At 37.4% G+C, this 23665-nt stretch overlaps 1 protein-coding gene across 4 annotated transcripts in view; it reads left to right on the forward strand.

Moving 5' to 3' along the window:
- aspscr1 (ASPSCR1 tether for SLC2A4, UBX domain containing) overlaps nucleotides 1–23665 on the forward strand; it is a 337421-nt gene that overhangs the window by 272057 nt on the left and 41699 nt on the right. The window lies entirely within an intron of this gene.

Consider the following 23665-nt stretch of genomic DNA (forward strand, 5'->3'; position numbering starts at 1 on the left):
GTCGCATTAATGTGCGATTGATTGGAAGTCATCTTGTCTGAATAACTACTTATTTATGATCTGTTAACATTTTTCACTTGGCTTTATAGTCTTATTATGATCTATGAACAGTTTAGAACTTTGGGGAAAAGCTAAGTGCTTGATGCTTGCTATGTCTGATGGGAGCTCAGGTTTTTTTACTGTTGAAGATTGGGGAATGGTGCAAGAAGAAAGTAGTCTAAAATTTAACAGCTGCTCAGATGAACAACTGTGTATTAGAAAAGCGACATACTGCAGATGTCTAGTAACATATATGGAGAGTGAAACATTGAGATTTCATGTTGATTGCAGTGAAACATAGGAAATAGGAAGAGAAGTTGACCATTAACCCCTTCGGGGCTACTCCATGATTCAATATGATGTTGGCTGATCCATCCAACTCAGTAACCCATTCCCATTTATGCTCCACACCCCTTGACCCCTTTGGCCCTAAGAACTGTGTATATCTCCTTTTTGAAAGCATTCAATGTTTTGGCCTCAACTCCTTTTTGTGGTAGAAAATTTCAATGGCTCACCACTATCTGGATGAAGAAATCTCTTATCTCAGTCCTAAATGGCTTAACCATATCTTCAAACTGTGACCCTTTATTCTGGACTCCCTGGCCATCAGGAATATCCTTGCTGTCTTTACCCTGTCTAGTCCTGTTATAATTTCGTAGGTCTCTATGAGATTCTACCTTGCATTCTTCTAAACGCCAGTGAATATAGGTCTACCTGATCCATTATCTCCTCACACATCAGGCCTGACATTCCAGGACTGGAAAGCGTTGAGATGTAATGGCTTTTTGAGTGTAGCATCATTGTTGCTGTTCTGATGAAGGTAGTCTCAGTGACATGGTATGACTGTAGGCACAATATTCAAAACTGTACAGAACATTTTCTTAATTCTTTGTGCTGTTACAAAAACCCAAACTTTCATATTCAGAGTTCATGAAGCTAAAAACTAAGCATTGTGAATGATGTGTTTGGAAACTTTTTTTTAAATTAATTTTCTGGAAACCAGCTGGAGTACTTACTAATGATGAGCAATCTTATTGTGTTGACATTGCTTCAAAGAAATGAAGTTCCCTTTTAATGGTTGTATTTAATAAAAGATTATGCATAATTAATAACAGAAATCTAATTACAGATTTGTAATGAAAGTGGTTATTCCATCTATACTTGTGTTTTCAATTTGAAAGATGATTCAGAATATCTTAATTAGCTCAAGATATATAAGGGTGGGTATATTGTTTGTGGATGCCTACATGTTTTTTAATATAACTGTTCCCTTCAACCCACAGACAATTTGTCTAATAGGTTACTGTGTTCAGGTTTGCTTGATTTTGTGGCCTTTGGGCTGCGATGGCTCTCATACAATGCATATTTGATTTTCTCTATTGACTTTGCTATGCATTAGCTTTGACTTCTCAAACTCCAAAGAATTTGATTTAGAAGGCTACAGTCGTATCTTTTTTTTTAATTACCAGCACGTCATTTTCATGAGTGTAAAAGTATTGCTGGATGACCAGAAGCTAAGCAGCTGTGTGATGCTAGAATCCCAATATGCAAAAAAAAGACTACCTTGTGATTGCTGACTATTGATGCTTAGTTCAAAGTCGCACAACACCAGGTTATAGCCCACCAGGTTTATTTGGAATCACAAGCTTATGGAGCGCTGCACCTTCGACAGGTGAAATAGCTTGTGATTTTAGATAAACCTGGTGTAGGGTGATTTCTGATTTTGTCCACCCCAGTCCAACATTGGCACTTCCATATCATGGCTATATTGATGATTAGTGCACCAATATCTTTGTAATTTTGTTGGCTTTGATAGCTTGTCTTAATGTTTGTATAAGATAAAATAATTTTAATGAATATGTTTGTTAACTTTATAAATGATTGAGTTTATCATTTATAATTATATTGTCATACCTTTGAATATATTTGCTTGTATTGATAGACAATATACGTTATGAATTTGCTCTTCATTTGTTTCCTTAATACCTTAATATGTAAAAAGGATTAGTACTGAATTGTATATCACAACTGTTCTTTATTGATATGGTTGCAATTGATTGGGGGGCTGGGGTTACACTGTCCTGTGATCTGAAGTAGAGTCACATTGTACTCTAACTTTAAATTAATTTCCCATATCCACAAATGCTGTAAAAACTGTGGAGTTTCTCCAACATTTCCTCTCTGTTTTAGATTTTCAACACCTGCAATACTTCACTTTTATAAGGGATGTGTACTCCTTTTCACTACCTAGTATCCTCAATTGAGGAAAGATTGAACTACACCCACCTGTGGTTAAATAGTCTTTTTTTTAGGTTCATGAGTGAACAATGAGCATATATAGATGAGTACTTAAAATTCCAAGGGATAGTCAGCTATGGACCAAGTGTTGATAACTGGGATTAGTGTGCTTTAGTGTTTGTTGGTTGGCATGGACAAGTGGACCAAAGCTGTTTCCACAGTATGGCTGTATTTGGACTAGGGTCTGAGATCCATAAAATTATGTTTGCCTTGTTGAAGTCAATGTTAGAACTCAAGGACTAAAAGGGACACTAGCAACATAGATACAAAATTGGTTAGGTGACAGGAATTGAGGAGTAATAGTTAATTTGATGCTTTTGGGCTGAGGAAAATTTGTAGCAGAATTCTTCAAGGGTTAGTGTTGGAAGCATGTTGTTTCAGGAAAAGCAATGATCTAAATCTTGGTATACAGGATACAGTTTCAAAATTTGATATAAAACATGGAAGGAGGAACTTCAACGTGGAAGTTCAAAGAGTGGAACTTCAAAAGGGCATTTACAGTAATGCATTTTGGTAGGAAGAGCATGAAGCGACAACATCAAATAAAGGGTACAAATCTAAAAGGGGAGCAAAATAGAGAGACCATGGTTATCTGTACATAAATGATTTAAGGTGACAGGACAGCTCGAGCAAGCAATTAATAAAATCTACAGCATTGTAGGCCTTATTAATAGTGGTGGGGAACATAATAACAAAGTTATGTTGAACTTCAGTAAGACACTAATTCAGCCTCAGCTGGACTACTGTGACCAATCCTGACCAGTTTAGGAAGGATGGAAAGGCTGTGGGAAGAGTGCAGAAGAGGTTACAAAAATATTTTTGGGGATGAGGAGTTTCAGGTATGATGATGATTAGATTACTTAATGTGGAAACAGGCCCTTCGGCCCAACAAGTACACACCGACCTGCCAAAGTGCAACCCACCCGACCCATTCCCCTACATTTATCCCTTCACCTAACACTACGGGCAATTTAGCATGGCCATTTCACCTGACCTGGACTGTGTGAGGAAACCAGAGCACCCGGAGGGCCTACGCAGACACTGGGAGAATGTGCAAACTCCACCCAGTCAGTCGCCTGAGGCGGGAATTGAACCCGGGTCTCTGGCGCTGTGAGGCGGCAGTGCTAACCACTGTGCCACCGTGCCACCCGGTGATATATGGAGAAGTTTGGACAAGTTTCCTTAGAAAAGAAAAAGCTGAGAGGAGATCTCCGAGACGCATTCAAAATCACAGTGTACATAGAGTAAATAGGGAGAAAATGTTGCCACTTGCGAAACGGTTAAGAATGAGAGGCCACAGATTTACACTGATATAGTAAAAGGAGCAACTGTTGCATTATTGGTCAATGCTTAAAAGTTTCATCAGTTGGACATTTTTATATCCAAGCGGGTGTGCCAAGATATAGAACTTTGGTAACTCAGTTTTTGAAATAATTGTGGTGTTTTTACAGGCAAATAACACCTGTTTGTCTGAAATAGAATTCTATATATTGAATTTTATTTGTAGGCATTTGAATCAAATATGACAATTGGTTGGGTAGGAGTTGGCACAAAATCACTTCAACTTTTAGTGAATTGAAGGATGAAGCTAAAACATTTTAAGAAGCATTTAAAAATTGACTAACTTTTTCAATGATGTATTACATTCTTTTTCATAATTATACATGACCTTTCATGCACTAACATCTTTAAAAGGATACGTGAATGCACTGGAAGCATCAGGAGGGGATGGTGTGGGGGCTTACACTTGTCAACAGAATTATTCCTTGTAACAAAATCATTGTGAAGCTAAAGTTTCTGGTAACCTCAGAGTAAAGCACGTATTTCAAAACATACCTTATGATATTCAAGCTTTTAATTCAAACTGTTTGCTGACAGTATCTATAAGCTCTATACCTATATACATGTTCTGTGATGTCTAAAGACCTCTTAACCAGAGTGCCCTTATGGATTTTGTGTTCAGCATCCAAATTGGATTTGGTGGATTTACCACCTTGGTTTTTCCCTGACATTTTTATACATCGGTATATGTTGCTGACAAATCAACTCTGCAACATTTCATTTTGTAGATGATTGTCATTATTATTTGTTAAACCAACAAGGCAGGCTAATCGATGGGGGGAAAGAATTCTTTTCCCCACAGAAATATTAATGCTATTCTGGAATCTTTTCTGGGCTAATTTGGGAGGGAGATTTTAACTGCATACAAAACTTTCCTGTGCACAGAATGTTTTCTCTATCTATTTAATTCATTATTGTGAGTAAGCATATTGTATTGTTGTCTTCAAAATTGACATTAATGCGCAACTTCATACTCCACAAATAAATTTGAGAGCGCAGCAGTTTTTAAAATGCTTTATGGGCACTGGTAAATCACTGGAGTTTCACATTTTCAACCAATACAGTTCCTGAGTAAGTTAGAAATAGTAACCTGCGGTATGAAGCCAAAGCATTCACTGTCAAAAGCAATGCAGCTTTTTTTTTCTAGTGAGTATTCCTTTTTGCTTTATCTATTGATAAAAGCAAAGAAAAGGATATGCATCATTCAAGGGTTACATTCTTGTGTTACTTGGAACTTAAAAGAATGGCTGCAACATTCCATAAAAGCTGTGTGAGAATGTATTTTGAACCAGATAATAATGGTGTTGTGTTTATAACAAAGTGTCAGTTCTCCCTTTTCCAAAGGTGTGTATTAATTATCATGGACTTTTAGATCCACCCTGTGTCATCTGATATGTATTAGATTTTTGCTTCCACCCATTTAGTTTTCAGTCTGCCCACATCAGTTGAATTAAGATGTCAGACATACTTTATTATGTGGGTAGAGTTTCAGATAGCTTTCATCCTTTCACTAATTAGGATCTCAACAGCATCTATTGTATTTTTATGTAATTGGGGCATTTTTATTTGGTGTCGATCCTGTTATGTAAAAATACTAAGAGAGAATCGTGCTGAAGTTGCCGTGCAGCAATCCTGAAGACTTTCAATAGCGATTGTTTTGTCATTTTTAGACATAAGTTGTAAGTAGTAGGAATTATCTTGCAGCATCCCTTAAAAGAAAAGAGTTGTTTACATAGCACTTTTCATGACCTCAGGACATCTGAGTTTTTTGAGGCATATACAGACTTGTGGCTATGGTCGCTCCAATAGGAAAATTAACAAACTGATTGGAAACTAGAAAATAGACAGGATTAAATAAAGTTGCTCAGAACAGCAAAGTTGGGAAGTGATGTTTTGCAGTAATTGGTGATGGAACCAAGGTTCCTGCTCAGTTACTTAACCGCAGAGCCACAGTTGCCCAAGACCAGATCTTTGTCAGATGTCAGAATGTAATGCTTTACCCAGAGAATAATAGCCCTTTGGAACTGCATATCCCCTTGTGGATTTGCTAAATTCCTTCACTTGAAAGTAGGACCTGTTTCTGTTTGGTGTAAATATCACTCCTGGTAGTACCAGTTCTTGCAGAGATCTGCTTTAGGGAATTCTGGGCTCAGAATGAACACTTAAGTTAATTGCAGCTAACTGAATGGAGTGCAGAGGAATTTTCCAGATCTCTCACTATCTGCATTGGCTTAAGTCTTAAGCAGACTTTTTTTGTTTGGTCCAGGTTGACCACATAATCATAGGATCATGCAGTACAGCAGAGGCCCTTCAACCTGTCAAATCTGTACTGCCAAAAATACACTGCTACCTACTGTAGTTCCACTTTCTCTCACTAGACCTGCAGCCTTCATTGTTATGATACTTCAAGTGTTAATCCCAGTGTTTTTTTAAAGGCATTCCAGAAACCCCACCATCCTCTGGATGAAAAATCTTTTCCTCAAATCCCCTCTAAACCTCCTGCTTTTTACTTTAAGATAACTTTCTTGTACTCCCTTGTACAAGGGATTTTACTCCCATGTACTTGATCCTTCAATTGAAAGGGACAGCTACTTTCTATCCACCCTGTTCATGCCCCTTATCTTCTTTAACACCTCTTTCAGGTGCCTCCCTCAATCTGATTTTTGATAAGGTGGAGAATTGCAAAGTATTACAATTGTATGAGAAGACAGCGCAATGCAGAAAGCCTATTCCTCTCATCATCACTTATTCATATGTTTGTATTACAATAGTGCACAGAAGACGAACTGATAAACTAATCGGTACCACTTAGGTCATAAATTTCAGAGTGGGAACTTCATTTTACCTGATAGCCTTGTTTGCTGTCTAGAGAGCCTCCTTTTGAAATGCCTTTTAATGAGGACCAAACATCAGTTTTCTGCTTCCTGCCTCTGATGTGAGTGTAATTTATAAATACAACAGATTGTTCTTCCAGCTGCAATCAGCACTTTAAAGAATTGTTTTTAACATCACAAGCTGGTTTTATCTTATATGCATATTTTAGTGTCTGAACTTACTTTGAGATTGTCACTTGACATGTGAAAACACTTAAGACAGAATGAGTGATCAAAACAGATATGAGCAATCATGAAAAATTCTGAACGTGTACTCACAAATTGCAACAGTTCCAGGGTGGGGAAGAAGGTTACTCTGCTGTTTTTAGCCATTTGAACATGTAAGTACTAGTATTTGGTCTTGTTGTTTCCCAGAGACAGCAGGAAGAGAAATGCATGTTAATCATTTACCACATACGCTGATTTCATGGACTCATTCCACTTTGAGGCCAGTTGTTTGTGACTGGGCATTATTCTGTTTACTTATGCTGTGCTGTGTAACCCAACCAGAAAATCTTTTGCAAAGTTCAAAAGCATTTCATTTTAAATAACGAATTATATGTCTGAAATTACTGTGGTTGGCTTACTCTGCATATTTAAAGAATTGCTTTCTAATTACATATTTACCACAATTTTAAAAGTCAAATCTTGATCATCACTCCAAATTAATTGATTATGTTACAATTTAGTACTTCTGCATCCTCACACTCTAGAGATGATGGGCCTATAAAGCTGCTGATATCTCTCACGTGAGCTTCAATCATTAGGAGGAGTGACAGAAATAGATGAAGCTTAAGGGATACTCTGGGGTATTTTTTGAGACTGTAATTGTATATCTGGGTTTAGCTGAATTATGAACCACTTGAGATTTAACTTGTTCAATTGTAGTATCATCTGATTTCTCTCTGGGGCTGTACCTGTATGTTATTCACCCCACCCCACAGAAATCCATTATTCTATACATATGTTCTACAACATTTGATTCCCAACAAAATTCGATTAATTGGCTTGTAACTGGGCCAGCCATTACGGCACGGTTTACACTGCTGTTCATGAACAGGCAGTTCACCTATAACACCATGATTACGTTCCAGTAAAACCTCGCATAATAGAAAATCGCTTAATATAAATAATGGAGCCTATGGGAAAAGTGGGATTGGAGCAGACCAACAAAAAAAAACACTCTCAATCGCTCAAAAATTACCCAGACATCTGACGCTGAGTATAGCGCAGCATGAATGAAGGTATAAATCCTATTTATCAAACGCAAAAGTAAGTTTAACACGTTACATTTGAAAAATATTATTAATGCAGGGACAGATGGTCATCCTGGTGCATCAGGTAGACTCCCCTGTTCCTGTTAAGCAAGCTATATCACATGTTCTTTCCTTACCCTCAAAACACTTTATAATATCTAGCTTCTGTCCCAGAGTTTTAGCCTTTCTTTTGCATTCACCACCTGCAATTTTATCACCAGGACATTTCTTGCTAACATTCGTGTCCATATGCTCCTTTTGATTTTCCAAAAGAGTGGATAATCTAGGAGTAGTATACCTTTCAAAGGAAGCTGCTCAACCTACCTCTTACAGAAAGATGCTCTTGGTACAGCGCCTGTCACAGCTGCTATGTAAGCAGCTGACATGGGCACATGTCCAGAACGGTGCAAAGACTTCAACATTGACATCAGCACGTGCAGAACGAAGCGTGCAAAGTGATCCCCACTGGAATCGCGCTATTGCAAACAGAGGTAAGCATTCTCAAAACTCCCATTCCTTAATTCCTCAGCGACGTTATAAGCAGATTGTGCTGCCGGAATGGGCATTATCGGAGAGCTACTGTACGTGATTCATCAGTCCATTCAAATCTTGGTATTAGAATTGTAGTGACATGATAAAATAAAATCACCACTTAGTCTTCTGATGCAAAAATAACAACCAAATTTATAAAAAAATATTGTTGATTAATTTTAAAAAGTGGGATGACAGCTTCTCGTGATATCCTTGTCCTATGTTCCAGTAACACCATTATAATGTACCTTCAGGATGTACGAACAGTCCAGAATAAGGAAAGGCCATTCAACTTAAGAAGTTTGGCCCTTTTGTTATTTGAACTCAGCCTAGCATCTAGTTTTATTTAGATCTTCCCAAATGTTTCATGTCAGTTGTTTTTTATTAGAAATATTAATACACCTAAGAAATAATTCTTCATTCTTTTTATGTTTACTTCTCATTATTGTGTTCATTTGGTTCTGTTAACTACATTTTCTCTGAATTAATGTTATCTTACATTAACATCTTACACACTAGATGAAGCACCCTAATTCTGAGACTATTGAATCTCGCTTTGCAGTTTATTTTTGTAGCTCATTTTCCTATAGACCTTAAATCTATTCTGCTTAGTAAAGGTGTTTCTACTGAATTCATAGAGTCATATAGTATGGAAACAGATCCTTCATTCCAACTCATCTACACTGACCAGATGTTGCAATCTGACCTAGTCCCATTTGCCAGCATTTGGCCCATATCCCTCTGAACCTTTCCTATTCATATACCCATACTTTTAAATGTTGTAATTGTACCCGTCGCCTCCACTTCCTTTGGCAGCTCATTCCATGCACTCATCACAGTCTGTGCAGAAAAAGTTACCGTTCAGGTCCTTTTTTAATCTTTCCCCTTTCACCTTCAACCTCTGCCCACGAGCTTTGGACACTTCCACCCCAGGGGAAAAGACCTTGGCTATTTGCCCTATCCATGCTGCTTATGATTTTATAAATGTCTATGAGGTCACCCCTCAGCCTCCAACACTGCAGGGGATAAAGAAAATGCTCCAGCCTATTCAGCCTCTCCTGAAAACTCTAACCCTCCAGTCCCAGCAACATCCTTGTAAATCTTTCTTTTCTGCACCTCTCAAGTTTAACAGCATCCTTCCTATGGAAAAGTGACCAGAATTGTAAGCAATATTCTAAAAGTGGCCTCACCAATGTCCTTTACAGCCATTCTTTATTTAATTTTCTGCTTATTTATTAATGGCTTCAATTTTTGCTCTTTCCAAAGTGGAGACACACTGTCTACTTGATGGAAGACTTTCATAATTTCAGTGATCAGCAATAGACCTCAGTCTTTTTACAAGTAGAAGGGACACAAATGAACATACAAAATAGAAGCAGATTTAGACCATTTGGCACCTTCTGCAGGCTTCACCATTTGATTACATCATGACTGATTTGTCAGTTTCAAATTCAACATTCCATCAGTCCCAATGATCTTTGATTCTCTTAAAAGAATCTATCCATTTCTGTCTGTCTTAATGACCTCACTGAGGCAGAGATTTTCAAAGTGGGATAATTCTCAGAGGGAAGGAAAATCTCCTCATCTCTGTTCTGAAAGGGTGACCCCTCATTTCATAACATTGCACATAGTTCTGTACTTATCGACAAGAGATAACATTCTTTCCACATTCACCTTGTCAAGATCATTCAGGATCTTTTATTTCAATCAGGTCACCTCTCATCCTTCTATACTGTAATGAAAACAAGCACAGTCTATTCAACTTCTCATAAGCCAATCAGTTCATTTCCAAATATCAATGTTTAAACCTCCGTTGAACTGACTGCAGTCTAATTTATATTCTTCCTTAAGGACACCAAAAGTGCAGATAGTATTCAAAATGAGGCCCTGTAGTGCCTGTATTACTGATGTATAACATTTTTAATGTTGAATTTGTGGCAGTATAGCACCCAGTTAGCCTCCTTAATCACTTGTTGGAGCTGCATACTAACCTTTTATGGCTCATGCACCTAAATACCTAAATCCCTCTACACCTTGGAATTCTGTAATCATTCTCATTTAAATAATATTCTGCCAAACTGAAAAGCTTTATATTTTCCCACATTGTACTCTACCCATTGGTATTGACATTCCAAAAGCTTGACATAAATTTAGTGTAACTTGTTGACTTTTCAATTCTATTCCTCCACAACTAAATCATATTGGCCTTCCATTAAGATGCCAGAGGAGTAGGGCTTCTGAGCCCGCTGTTTGTTTTTCATCTTTTTTTTTCTTTCTCTTTTCTCATTATTTTTCCTTTATTTAACATACCTCTGGTTGACTCTGTCATGGTGACAGCGTCAGTGATGGAGAGTGAGCCCAGTGTGGACTCACTTGGGCCCGGCACTGACACATGGCGGCAGCTGCGGAGGTGAAATTTGGGTTCCCGGCAGTTTCTCGCACCGACTCGTGGCTGCTGCAGTGGAGACAAGTTTGGGCCCAGTACGACACCTGATGGCAGTGGCTGTATTGGCAAGTTGGGCCCAAAGTGAACATGTAGTGGCAGTGGAGTCCAATGTGGGACCTGGTAGTATCTGTATTGGCAAGTCCAGCAAGGACTCACAGTGGTGAGGGCGTCAGTTGAGGTGAGATGGTGCCAAAGAGTGGTGACCTTTGTTCCAGTGGTGATAGCGTGGCAAAGGGAACTTGTGCCTGGCCACCAGGCCAGACAACAAGGACTGTAAAATTAATCACGTTCTTTTTTTCACTTTTATGCCCTTCTATGTTTTGGTTTGTTTTTCTGTGTTTTAAGATGGTGCCAGAAAGTAGCAAAACTATGCAACACCTTTCATGGTATTTTGTAACAAAATACATATGACAATAAATAAGGAAATCATATTGCCTGCTTTGAAATTTTATGGCCTTATTAACCTGCATTGTTACTTTTAGTGATTTGTGTATTTGCACTCCAGATCCCTTTTTTCTTCTGCCTTATTTAAATTATTTCCAGTATGCGGCCACCAGATTTTTCTGACCAAAATGTAATACGTAACACTTACTTAATTGAAATATATTTGCAAAATATATGCCCACTCTGCAAATTTTACCATTGTTTTGTAATGTATTGTCTCTTTTATGGTTTACTTTGTCAACCAATATATCTCAATTTGTCATTTTCCAAAAATTTGGAAGTTGTGTTTTTGACTCCAAGTTCTAAATTGTTGATATAAGTTGGAGACATTAGTGTTATACAAGCGTTTCTCCTTATGGGGCCTCACTGTCCACTTCTACTAATATTTAGTAATATCCTGACCCTAATATTTACTATTTTATTGAAGGCCTTTTATAAATCTACTGAATTAGTTTTGTCTGCTGGCTGTTAACAAAGAATTCTGTCTCCAACAAATCAAAGAGCTTGCATTCTAAAAGGCTGTTGTGTCTAACTTGAAGTACAGTGACTTATTCATTGGTTTATCATCCACAACTTGGTATTAAATTTTTTTATGTTTCCCATTTGTTTTCATCTGATCTGCATGTGGTACAACAAGGTTGTTGTTTTTAAGGACTTAAAATAATTTCAAGTTGCAAAATTTTGTACAAATAATTACTTGGATTTGTTATTAGCAAGAATGTCAAGGCTTTTGTGCTCAGCAGTGTCACAAGCTAACACTAACAGCTGGTGCGCACACATGCAGTTGAATGTAGAAATACAAAAGATATATCAGTCATGCAGTGCTTGGTACTGGCTGTAATGCACTGATAAAATCTCAAGAAATTAATTTAATGGCATGAGCTTAGGCTAATTACCATTATTCTTGGTCTAAAGAGAGATAAAAATTTTGAGGCTGGTATAATCATAAGTAACTAAGTTTTTGAACAAGGCAGTGAGTAATTTCTGCGAAACAACTTTGGTTCTTGGGTGAAAAAAATTTATAAGAATCATAGAATCTCTGCAGTGTGAACACAAGCCATTTTGGCCCAAGTCCACACAGACCCTCCAAAGAGCAACCCACCCAGACCCATTTCCCTACCTTATTATTAGTCAGGGGAAATGTACCGAACCTACACATCCCTGAACACTATGGGCAATTTAGCATGGCCAATTCACCTAACCTGCATATCTTTGGATTGTGGGAGGAAACCGGAGTACCTGGAGGAAACCCACACAGACTTAGAGAGAAATTGCAAACTCCACACAGACTGTCACTTGAGGCTGGAATCAAACCTGGGTCCCTTACACTGAGAGGCAGAACGCTAATCCCTGAGCCACTCTGCCACCTGTTTAAGTGTGAAGAAAAGAAAGTAATGTTCTAGTTTTTTTTTGTATTTTGTGTTTCATTTCTGTCTTTCTCTACCATCCCCTCATAATCCCATCCATGTGCCCCAATCTGTATTTCACCTTCTGTACAGTAATTTATTTGTACTTTATATTTCCCATTCCTTCCCTGCTGCTATTTAGTCTGTGTGGCTGTGAGACTTAAGCTCAGTTAGTGAAAAGCCACCTCCATACCACACTTCCTGTTCACGAACAACGTGGGTGGTCCATTAACTTGGACTGCAGAGAAGCAGAAACTACTGTTAAGGAGCCCACAAAATGTCTAGGGAACTATACAAACAGTGAATGATGAAAATGGTTCCTTCGCCAATCATTGTAAAATCTTGGAGATTAAATATTGTGAAGAGGAGCAAAAGTAAATGGGAAGTGATCTATGAAAAATCCTATTCTTAGCCTGGCATTGTCATTTTCAGTGTCTTTAAAGCAAGCTGCAAAAGGTTTATTAAAGTCTGAACATGAAATGATGTTACAGTAGAAGCCAACAAAGCAGATTGAGTGAACATTTAAAATTTCAGTGACACAATGCATTATTAAACTGGATCATTTGTGTAAAAACTTTTGATCCAATGGATAACCTTTCGTAGGGTAATTTATTATTTACATCCTTTGCTAAAGTCCAAGCATTTATTGTGGGCAGTCATTTCTAACTACTCAGTTGCAGTAGGACACTGCAGTGCAAGGAGGACAATTGATGTTTGGGTCCAATAAGAAAAGGTTCCAAATGAAGTGATTTTTGTGATGCATTTGGATTTTATTCTCTTTAAGGTTGATCCAAAAGTTTAATGATATTTCATCATGCTCCCATTTTCTAGAACAATAGGATTTTTTTTAAAGGGAGTTGATACCAATTTCACTTTGAGGATCTATGAGGTTTCATCTGTGTTTGATTTTCTGAACAAGAAAGCCAAAGAGAATTGGCAAACTAAGTGATATGCAGTGCTTTGATCATTCCTGCCAATAATAGACTTGTTTATCTGATGGTAGCTTGATGTTTTCTGGCCCAGTCGGGCAATCTGCTGCCTTGATGTAAAAAATAAATTAATGGCTTCAGGTTAGGAGGAAGAAGGCTAGATCTTTTAATGCGACAGGAATAGGATGCTGACGGATGTGAATGATGGACATCAGAGTAGCTCTTTATTCTGTTTGCTTTGACATCAAGCTGCCCTCAGGCTCTTTGTTGTTGACACTCACTTTGAAACGTCACACTGCTATTGATCTATGGCAATTATGGATCTGTTTGATTTAGTAACTATTAAATTAAGTCAAAACTTATTTGTAGTATTTAAATCTGTATGTTATTGGCACTAAATCATCAGCAACTCTAATTTGTATTTACTAAATATAAAATAAGTCTAAAATTGATGAATGTGTATATGTAAATATACAAGGTTTGAGAAGAACACATTGTTTTGTTTATAACTTTAGGGTTAATTTTTTGTGTTTTTTTTCTACACATTCAACTGCATAAAGTGCTTCAAACCAGTTTGTTTATTTGGCTGCAGAGCAAAAATCTCCATTGATGTTCAGCAATACCAAAAGTATGCTTGCTCTGGGCAAACAAGATGATAGTAATTTCAAACCCTGATTTAATCCATCAGATTACTTGGGAAGGAACAAAAATAAACTTACAAACACGTGGCTGTACTGTTTGTAAAAGGCATGGAGTGCTACACAAGCACGAAAGTGTGTATTCATTCATGCTTTACAAGGCAGTACTTTGGCTATAATTAGCATACCTATGTATCAGTGTTTGTTTCTTTAAAGGAAGAGGAAGATTGTACTGAATCTAAGCTTTGTGCTGGGACACTTTTTTTCTATTTTTCATGACCAGGTTTTAACATCTAGTTTATTAGGCAAATTTCTTCCTTTAGCTTAGTTGTTGTCAAAATGTCATCTAGCATCAAAGCAGGTGGAATGATGCTTTCTTGGATTGCTTATAATATCAACTATTATTGGTTTTAACTTCCAAATGAAAAATCTGTACCTAAATGATAAGCATCTACCCAACAATGAGGCAAATTGCCGAGATAAGTCCTGTGCAAAAAAAAGCAGGATAAATCCAACCTGGCCAATTCCTGATGATTGTCAGGAAGTTAATGGAAGTTGGTGGCTCAAGTTGTTAGCACTGCTGCCTCACAGCGCTAGAGGTTCGGGTTTGATTCCAGTATCTGGTGACTCTGCGTGGAGTTTGCACCCTCTGGGTGCTTTGGTTTTCTTCCAAAGATGTGCAGGTTAGGTGGATTGCCTCTGCTAAATTGTCCATAATGCCCAGGGATGTTTAGGTTAGTTGGATTAGTCATGGTACACGTGTTATTAGCAGAACTGACTATATGTTCCAATTCCTTCACTGTCTCTTGGTTATAACGCTGGAGCTCTTTTCCAAACAGTACTCTGGTGTATCTCCAACAAATAGACTATGGTAGTTATAGAAGGCAGCTTTTCATGAATGAATTTTAAAAATGTACTTTTTTTTAGTAATTTTGTACCATAATCATCATTTGAAAGCTTCTATTAACACACATTCTGAAAATGCATGCACTTGTCTTGTTTGGGTTAAGACTTATTTCTCAATTTCTCCAGTTTTTCTTTCCTCTTTGATTTTATGCACCATTTCAGTTTGTAAACCAGGTGAACAGACGGCTAAATCCTTCCATGGGATAGCAGCTGCTGTCCTGGTTTAGCTTTACTTTTTCATTTTAAGGTTATGCCTTTAAAACCCAAGGATCGTCATGACTGAACTGGGGAGAAATTTGATGAGTCTGGTACAATTGAGTCTAAGCCGTATCCATGCCTCAAGCATGCGATTGCTGCTTCAAGCAAAATTGCAGCACACTGCTATGCAGCGGGACCTGGGTGTCCTTGTGCATGAATCACAGAAAGAGGTTGGTATGTAGGTGCGGGAGGTAATTAAGGAGGGAAATGGAATTTTGTCCTTCATTGCTAAAGGGATTGAGTTTAAAAGCAGGGAGGTTATGTTGCAACTGTACAGGGTGCTGGTGAGGCCACACCTGGAGTACTGCACGCAGTTTTGGTTTTCATAATTGAGAAAGGATGTACTGGCACTGGAGGGGGTGCAGAGGAGGTTAATTAGGTTGATTCTGGAATTTAGGGAGTTGGTTTATGAGGAGAAAGTGAGTAGACTGGGATTGTATTCATAGGAATTTAAAAGAATGAGGTGGGAGTTTTATATAAAAAAATAAAATTATGAAGGGAATAGCCAGGATAGAAGTAGAGAGGATATTTCCACTGGCAGGTGAAACTAGAGCAAGAGAGCATAGCCTCAAGATCAGGGTGAGCAGATCGGGAAACCCAAATTGAGAAGGAACTTCTTCACCCAGAGGATTGAAAGTCTGTGGACTTACCTGCCCAGTGATGTAATTGAGGCTTCCTCATTGAATGTTTTTAAAGCTAAGATAGATAACTTGTTGAACTGAAAAGTGATTAAAAGGTTAAGGTGAGAGGGTGAGTAAGTGGAGCAGGGGCCCGAAGGGCCAGACATCCTACTCCTGCTCCTGGTTATGTGCTTACATAAAACAAAATACTGGATCTAGTGATCTGAAACACAGAGAAAAACAGTACTAATTCTTCGGGTCCAATGACCCATTGTCATAACAGTTTCTCCATCACTTTGTCTTGTTCAAGCTTGTTGGCCACTTCATAGGAACTAATATTAGATAAATACCGTAACTCACTTTGATAATTTTTTATGATGGGCAGGTATTGTAGATGCTGAAAGATTTAAAGTATTATCTGTTACAATCATTAGAGGTTTGATATAAAGTGCAATTTTGAAGAATGGCATAAAGAATGCTAATAAATGATGCCTGTGTGAGTGACCTCTTTGGTATGGAAGGATTTGAAGTCTTGGAAACGAAAGGTGCTATAATAATGCAACAGTTATTTATTGTATGCGCTGCTTACCCTATCCCTAGCCCAGAGATTTTTTTGGGGTCTTAATTGAGGGAATTTGCGTATAGAGATCCACCTTGTGATCATGGAGATGATTTTCATCCACTGGTCCAAGGGCTGGATTTGAAATCTGATCCTAGATGTGAAAGGTCAGCACTTCTTGCCTTCTAGATCACACACTTGTTCTTCCTTTTGCTTTCAACATAAGCAAAACCTTTTTTGTTTCCCAATATTACGTGCTTCAACATTTTAAACATATCCATATTTTTTAAACAGTTGCTGTTTTTAACCAGTATTATAAATATGTATAATGCCATTGGTTTATTTTTGAGGCTCAGCTCCTGGTACACAAGAGTATCACAAAGAGCACAATGGAGAAACAAACTTCAGACATTTCGCTGTACTGAAGAATCCATTAGATTATTCATTAAATTCATAACAGACCTGTGGTGCCTTAATCACTTTGGACCACGAGATGAAAGGAATTTTCCCATCCTAACAGCTTTAATTTGTCTTCAAATGGAAAAGTTTGATTGGAATGCTGTTTGTGCCATTCAGTGCATTGAGCAGTCAACTAATGCCTGTGTATAGTCTGCCAATAAAGTGACCCAACTGTGTACAATCTTCTCTGTGAATGAATGTATTTGCCAATGCAGGAACCTTTTGAAGTGTTACGGGTGCAATCGTTAATTTTGTCTATATAGGGCAACTGTTATTCTCAGGGCTTCCTTCTGTGGGAGTCTGAGGTTCTGCCATGAATTTTCTCTGACCCCTCCAGGCTGTCCCCAAGCCTTTGATGTACTTGCCCAGATGGTGATTGACAACTTTCAGTTGCAACATTAGGAGAATGAGAAAGCCGAGGACTTTGAACTAAAATCTGTTAAGAACTCAGTGCTGTGTTCTTGATTATTTTTCAGAATGTTAATTATTCTGTTCGATAATTGGAAGAGGAGTGCTTTGTATTTATCAAAATTCTTAGAACACCACTAAAGTGTATATAGTGGTAATTGCGATGTGTAGGAATTTAAACAGTGAGAAAATGTAACGTCTATTTCCCTGTCACTGTGATTATATGTGCAGTAGGGCATTAAACTGGTTTCGCTTTTGAAATGAGAACCTTGACTGTGGTAATTCATAATAATGTTAAAAATTTATGGAACTGTTGCCATGCAATATCATGTAAAGACTACATAAAGGATCAAGTAAAACATTATCCAGCATCTTATATTTGGATAACTTTGAATATATTTTCCACCTTGCAAACAAAAGTGGCAATCATCACCTAGATTCTGCTGAAGCATCTGGTAAATGAGTGTGAGTATAGGATAGAAGCAAACACAGCAGTTTTGTTATTTGGAACAGTGCTGTAGCATAAAGTAATGCCACATTTTGACAAAATTATGTTCCACCATTGACGTACCGCGTTCCCAATTTCCTACTTTTGCAGCAACTTTGGGCAGATTTAATGGAAAACAGCAACCATACCAGCCATGGAATCTACAAATCATTAACAATTATTGGATGTATTCAGGCCTGCTATCCATAATCTTCAATCATAAATCTACGCGAAATATTACATTTCTGCAGACATTTGCAAAGTCAAATGTTACATATCCATTTCTGGCATTTCTTTGAGAGTAAATGTTTTGGAGTTTTCAGCAAATGGGTCACACTGTGATGACAAGTGGGCTTAACGTTTTTGGGGACTTTAGATACTTATTTCTTATTGTCCTGGATGTTCACTCTGTTGCTGACTGTTAAAAGGTTAAGGGCTTGAAATTACATGCTTTAGATAATGTGCTAGATTCTTCTCCACAAAGCAGCCTGAAATCAAGGATATCATAGAATTGACTGAAAAATTGATGAGGCATATTGCTGCCTTCCTGTTCCAACCTGGGTTTTTAGTCTGTATAAGAGCACTAATAATTGCCCATTCTCAACCTGCCAGTGAGCTGGCGTATACAGTCAAATCTGAACCCATTTCCATCCTGTATGCCTTTTACCTTTAGTGGAAATTCTTATAGTTCCAGGGTAACAACAGTTGAGGTCTAACTCCAGACTGTTTACTTGTCTGTCTTGGAGTGCTGCAATTTAAAAGAAAAACAATTTTTTTTAGATTAGATTACTTAAAGTGTGGAAACAGGCCCTTCGGCCCAACAAGTCCACACCGCCCCGCCGAAGCGCAACCCACCCATACCCCTACATCTACCCCTTACCTAACACTACGGGCAATTTAGCATGGCCAATTCACCTGACCTGCACATCTTTGGAGTGTGGGAGGAAACCGGAGCACCTGGAGGAAACCCACACAGACACGGGGAGAATGTGCAAACTCCACACAGAGAGTCGCCTGAGGCGGGAATTGAACCCGGGTCTCTGGCGCTGTGAGGCAGCAGTGCTAACCACTGTGCCACCGTGCCGCCCACAATCTTGTCATTCAAGAATACTCAAGAATTTAAAGAAATGTTCTAGAACGCTTGCATTGTGAAATGGTTAGAGAAAGCTAATAATTATTTTGTAGGAGAACCAGAGTTTCTGGTGAGAAAAGATGAGTAAATATAAGAGATTGGCCAATAGTGACCAGTACTTTCTTTACAACATACTGATGAAGCTAACTTTTAAGATAGGTATGCAACTTCATGAAATACAACAATGAAATAAACTATAATGGACAGAATAGGTGAGCATAATTGCATTGAGATTTTACTATACAACACACCATGAGTTGCTTGATTTTCTCACTTTGTCATCACTTTAAGTGTATTTTTAATTTCTCAAAACAACTTACGTTCACTCATTGTCTCGTCAGACTGTAGATAAATTTATACTAGATCTCTGTAAGAAACTAGTTACCTTCAAACTACAGTTAAGTATTGACCAAATATCATTTAGAGGAAATGACTTATGAGAGTTTAATTGTTTTCACCTGGATCTTGCTGTCAGTGTTCTCCATGGTATATGTAAATAAAGCTTTAAACAATAGAAATCAGAACAAACAATTTGACACTGATAATTATAGTGGGTATTTCAGCCAATAAGAAGATGGGTTAATGTTTCAGGAGTTTTGATGACATTTCGACATGGATGTTACATGTTTCCACGATTTGTATTGAAACTAAATTTCTGAATGTAATTCAGCTCATTCCTTTATTTACCAAAGAGCTACCTTAACTGCACTTTTTAAAACAAAAGCCTAGACCAAGTATCAATTTTTGGCAAGCAGGATACAAATCAGCAAACAGCATTGTGATTGATTTTAACTTTTGGATTATAAACATAATTATATTAAATACCAAAAAGTACCTGACAAAACATATGCCAATTTGTTTTTCTTTAAAACATTTGTGCAGAAAATGAATTGATTATAATGTAATGAACAACTTATTTCTGGTAAATATAGAGTTATAAGATTCAATTCCTTTTTGTGTTTTTAAAACATACAGTATATCTCACTACCTGGTTAAATCCTAACATTGTCATATTGTTGCGTATATACGTAGACTATGATGAAGATTTTGTTAATCACAATAGAATTTTTAAATGAGGGTTGGCATTCCAGTAATAACTTTGAATAAGAGTTGATAAGTGTTAGTGTAAGATTTGGGTAGATATTTATTAAGTGGAGTTGACTTTATAAAGTATTGTTTTTTTTAAAAAAATTGTTAATAATGCAGCATTTTATGTTTAAGCTATTTTTGTGCTGGTCTTGGCATTAGAATTGGCATGCATGTTAATACTGAGTCTAACATCTTCATCTTGGCCTTTGGCTGTGTTTGTTCCAAGTATATATATTGTGCATCTGCAACATCTGACAGCATTTATCATGAAGACTGGAGTTGTTTCTATCTTGTATCTTGTTGAGTAAACCAAATGCCAACTTTGTGCCGCAATGATTCAACAGTCTGGTATGCCTTGATGTTTAAGCCTGGTCATTGTTGACACAACATTTAAAACAAAACAAAATCATGTGGATTTTTCCAATAATCTTTAATCTTTTATTAATTTTTGCTAATCTATATCGACAATCTAGTTAAGCATCTTATTTGATGTCCAATTGTGATTCAAAACTGTGAATTGTATTAGAAGAACATACATTCGTATAGTGCCTTTTCTGACCTCAACGTTTACACCCTACGGAGTACTTTTGAAGTACAGACACTTCATTTGGGTTTTGTCAACAATACTTTAAAAGATCAAACATACCAGATTGTTGAATCATTGCTCTTTGCACTGCAACTTTGACATTTGACATTTGGCTTACTCTTGACCTGAAGGATGCAATGTAGAAAAGATGGCAACCAATTTACACACAGCAGTGACCCACAAACAGCAATGAAATGATGAACGGATAATTTTTTTTTCAGTCATGTTAGATGACTGATAAATATTGATCTGGATTTCTTTGCAATATTACCATTGAAATAATTTTTGTCCACTGAATAGGCAACCTAGGTATGTTTCATCTGAAAGATAACAACACTAACAATGCAGCGTTCATTCAGTACAGGCATTTCAACCTGTATTGTATGCTCAGGTCTCTTGGTATTCAAACTCTCAACCTTTGATGCTCGGGAAAATACAACCACTGAGCCAAGATTGGCACCTTGGATATTTTCCATCATTGTGTGATGGAGAACCGCTTTTCCAGGTTTTCCACATGAAGTGCAGCTGAGCAATTTTGTCAGTGTGCTTTAATCTAGATAATATCTCGCATTTCCAAACCTTTTAAATTTATATGGGTTTCTACTTGTTCCTTACTATTTATTCAACTCACTTCATTTTTTCATTCACACTTCTGTAACTTGTGACTTTCCAGCAAAACTTCTGGAACAAAAGCATGCTTTTCACATGAATTTAACACTTTTCAGGCAATCATTGCAGGACTTTTGGTGTATCGGACCTTACAGCTGAAATTGATTAAGATTTCCTGAGGTCATTAACATCTATGGAAATGTTGAACTGTTGTGTAGACTCAGCACCTCCATGGATTGCATACCTCAGACACCCTCACCAGGATTGTACTGAGATTTATCTTCCCACAAAGTTGGAAGCATCATTCTCCAGTCTCCCAATGAATAAATGATTCAAACTTTAACATGCAGCTGAATCTTATTAAATCAACCATGTTATTACAGGTCCTCTGTTATGATTGTTCTTCCCAGGCATTGCTGAAAATAGTCTTCTGGTAACTGAATAAGATGAAATCCTGATGACAAAAATTTTGTTGGTCCTGAAGATATTTTTAATGATCAGTTTTGATTGTTATAACTACTGTTTTGAAGTTAGTTCAAGGCAAAGCAAATAATGTTTGAAATAATGTTTAATTCTCTTCATAGTCAACAATGGGGCTGGGGTGAATGGTGCAAGGCGTTTTTTCATCTCTTAATACTAACTCATCACATCATTAAAGCCCTCTGACTTAAGGATTTCTAAGTTATTTTAAATTATACATTGGATTCTTATCAGAAATGAAAACGCCGGTCAAGTGCACCTGTTTACCTATAACCAAAACAGCTGATTTGTCACCTTAGATATTTACCTGAAGGGTATTCCAGTCCGATAGATGCCTTTTCCTTGTGTTCAAAGATATAACTATGTGCAAAGGTGTGAAAATATTAATTGACAAATTATCTTAAATGATAATTTTATCAATTTAACATGATCAGTAAGTTTCCCAATATGGCTCATTTACATTTGCTAGAAACTATGTATATTGATGTATAGGGACCTGTCCTCTGTAGGAAAATGAAATTTCGCCATTTTAGAATTAAACAACAGTGTGTGATCAGTATTTCCCAATGGTAATAGCTCAACCAATCAGAGTTCATTTGTCAACTTGATGAGGGGCTTTTGCATGAAACGTCAATTTTCCTCCTCCTCTGATGCTGCCTGACCTGCTGTGCTTTTCCAGCACCACTCTAATCTAGACTCTATACCCTTTTGTCATGCAGACTAAATTGTTAATCTTTTAACATCTGGTATTCTTGACTTATGCTCTGATGAGTGTAAGACAAAAAAGCTTTAACAGCATCTCTCATTTTGAGTATTTTATTCCAACTGTTTTACCTCACACATAGAGAACTTTTAAATGTCTTACTGATATGCTAAGTCTGGTAGCTCTCTTAAACTAAACATTTCTCCCTCAACTGCTTGTGAACCATGGCATGAGCATGTGTCATCTACAAGATGTACTACAACAATCCACGAAGGCTCTTTTTGATAGTACCTTTCAAACCTGGTATTTGTGTTAACTAAAACACCAGAACAGTAGGTGCGTGCTGATACTTTCCCTTCCAAGTCTCTCTCACCCTCTTGGAAATATATTATTGTTCTTTCTGGGTCAACACGCTACAGCTGCGTGGTCCATTGCAAAGAAAGTTCCATTCATTGTGTGCACGCATGTTTCATGTTCTAGAGATCTGAAACTTGTGTTTGCCCATGTTAAAGTCTCATGAATAAACCTTAATCCACCCACTTAATTCCTCTAGATCTCATTGGATAGAACCTTCATTAAGTGTCTTTAGTACTAATAAAAAATACTGTTACTGAAAATTTCTTTTTAAAATTTGAATTCTTGATTAAGGTGTCCTGATATATCTCTTTGCAGGAGTATTTTCAGCAATTCTTTTAGTTTTGTTCGCAAATAAGTGTTGATCAGCAGCAAATGGATTGATTAAGAAAAAGCGCATGGGTGAACTTCAACCATCCTTAATTCCTTTCTGGCACAAAAATAAAATGATGAAGGTAGTCAAACCATGGCTTACAAGGAAAATTAGAGACAGTATTTAGATCCAAGGAAGACGCATACAAATTGACTCAAAAAAAAAACAACAGGCTTGAGGAGTGGGAGCACTTTACCTCAGGAAGGACATACTGGCACTGGAACATGTCCAGCGGAGATTCACACGGATGATCCCTGGAATGGTTGGTCTAACATATGAGGAACGGCTGAGGATCCTGGGATTGTATTCATTGGAGTTTAGAAGATTAAGGGGAGACTTAATAGAGACGTACAAGATAATACATGGCTCGTAAAGGGTGAACGCTAGGAAATTGTTTCCGTTAGGTGAGGAGACTAGGACTCGTAGGCACAGCCTTAAAAT

This window comes from Chiloscyllium punctatum, chromosome 39, assembly GCF_047496795.1.
Source record: "Chiloscyllium punctatum isolate Juve2018m chromosome 39, sChiPun1.3, whole genome shotgun sequence".
NCBI lineage: Eukaryota > Metazoa > Chordata > Chondrichthyes > Orectolobiformes > Hemiscylliidae > Chiloscyllium > Chiloscyllium punctatum.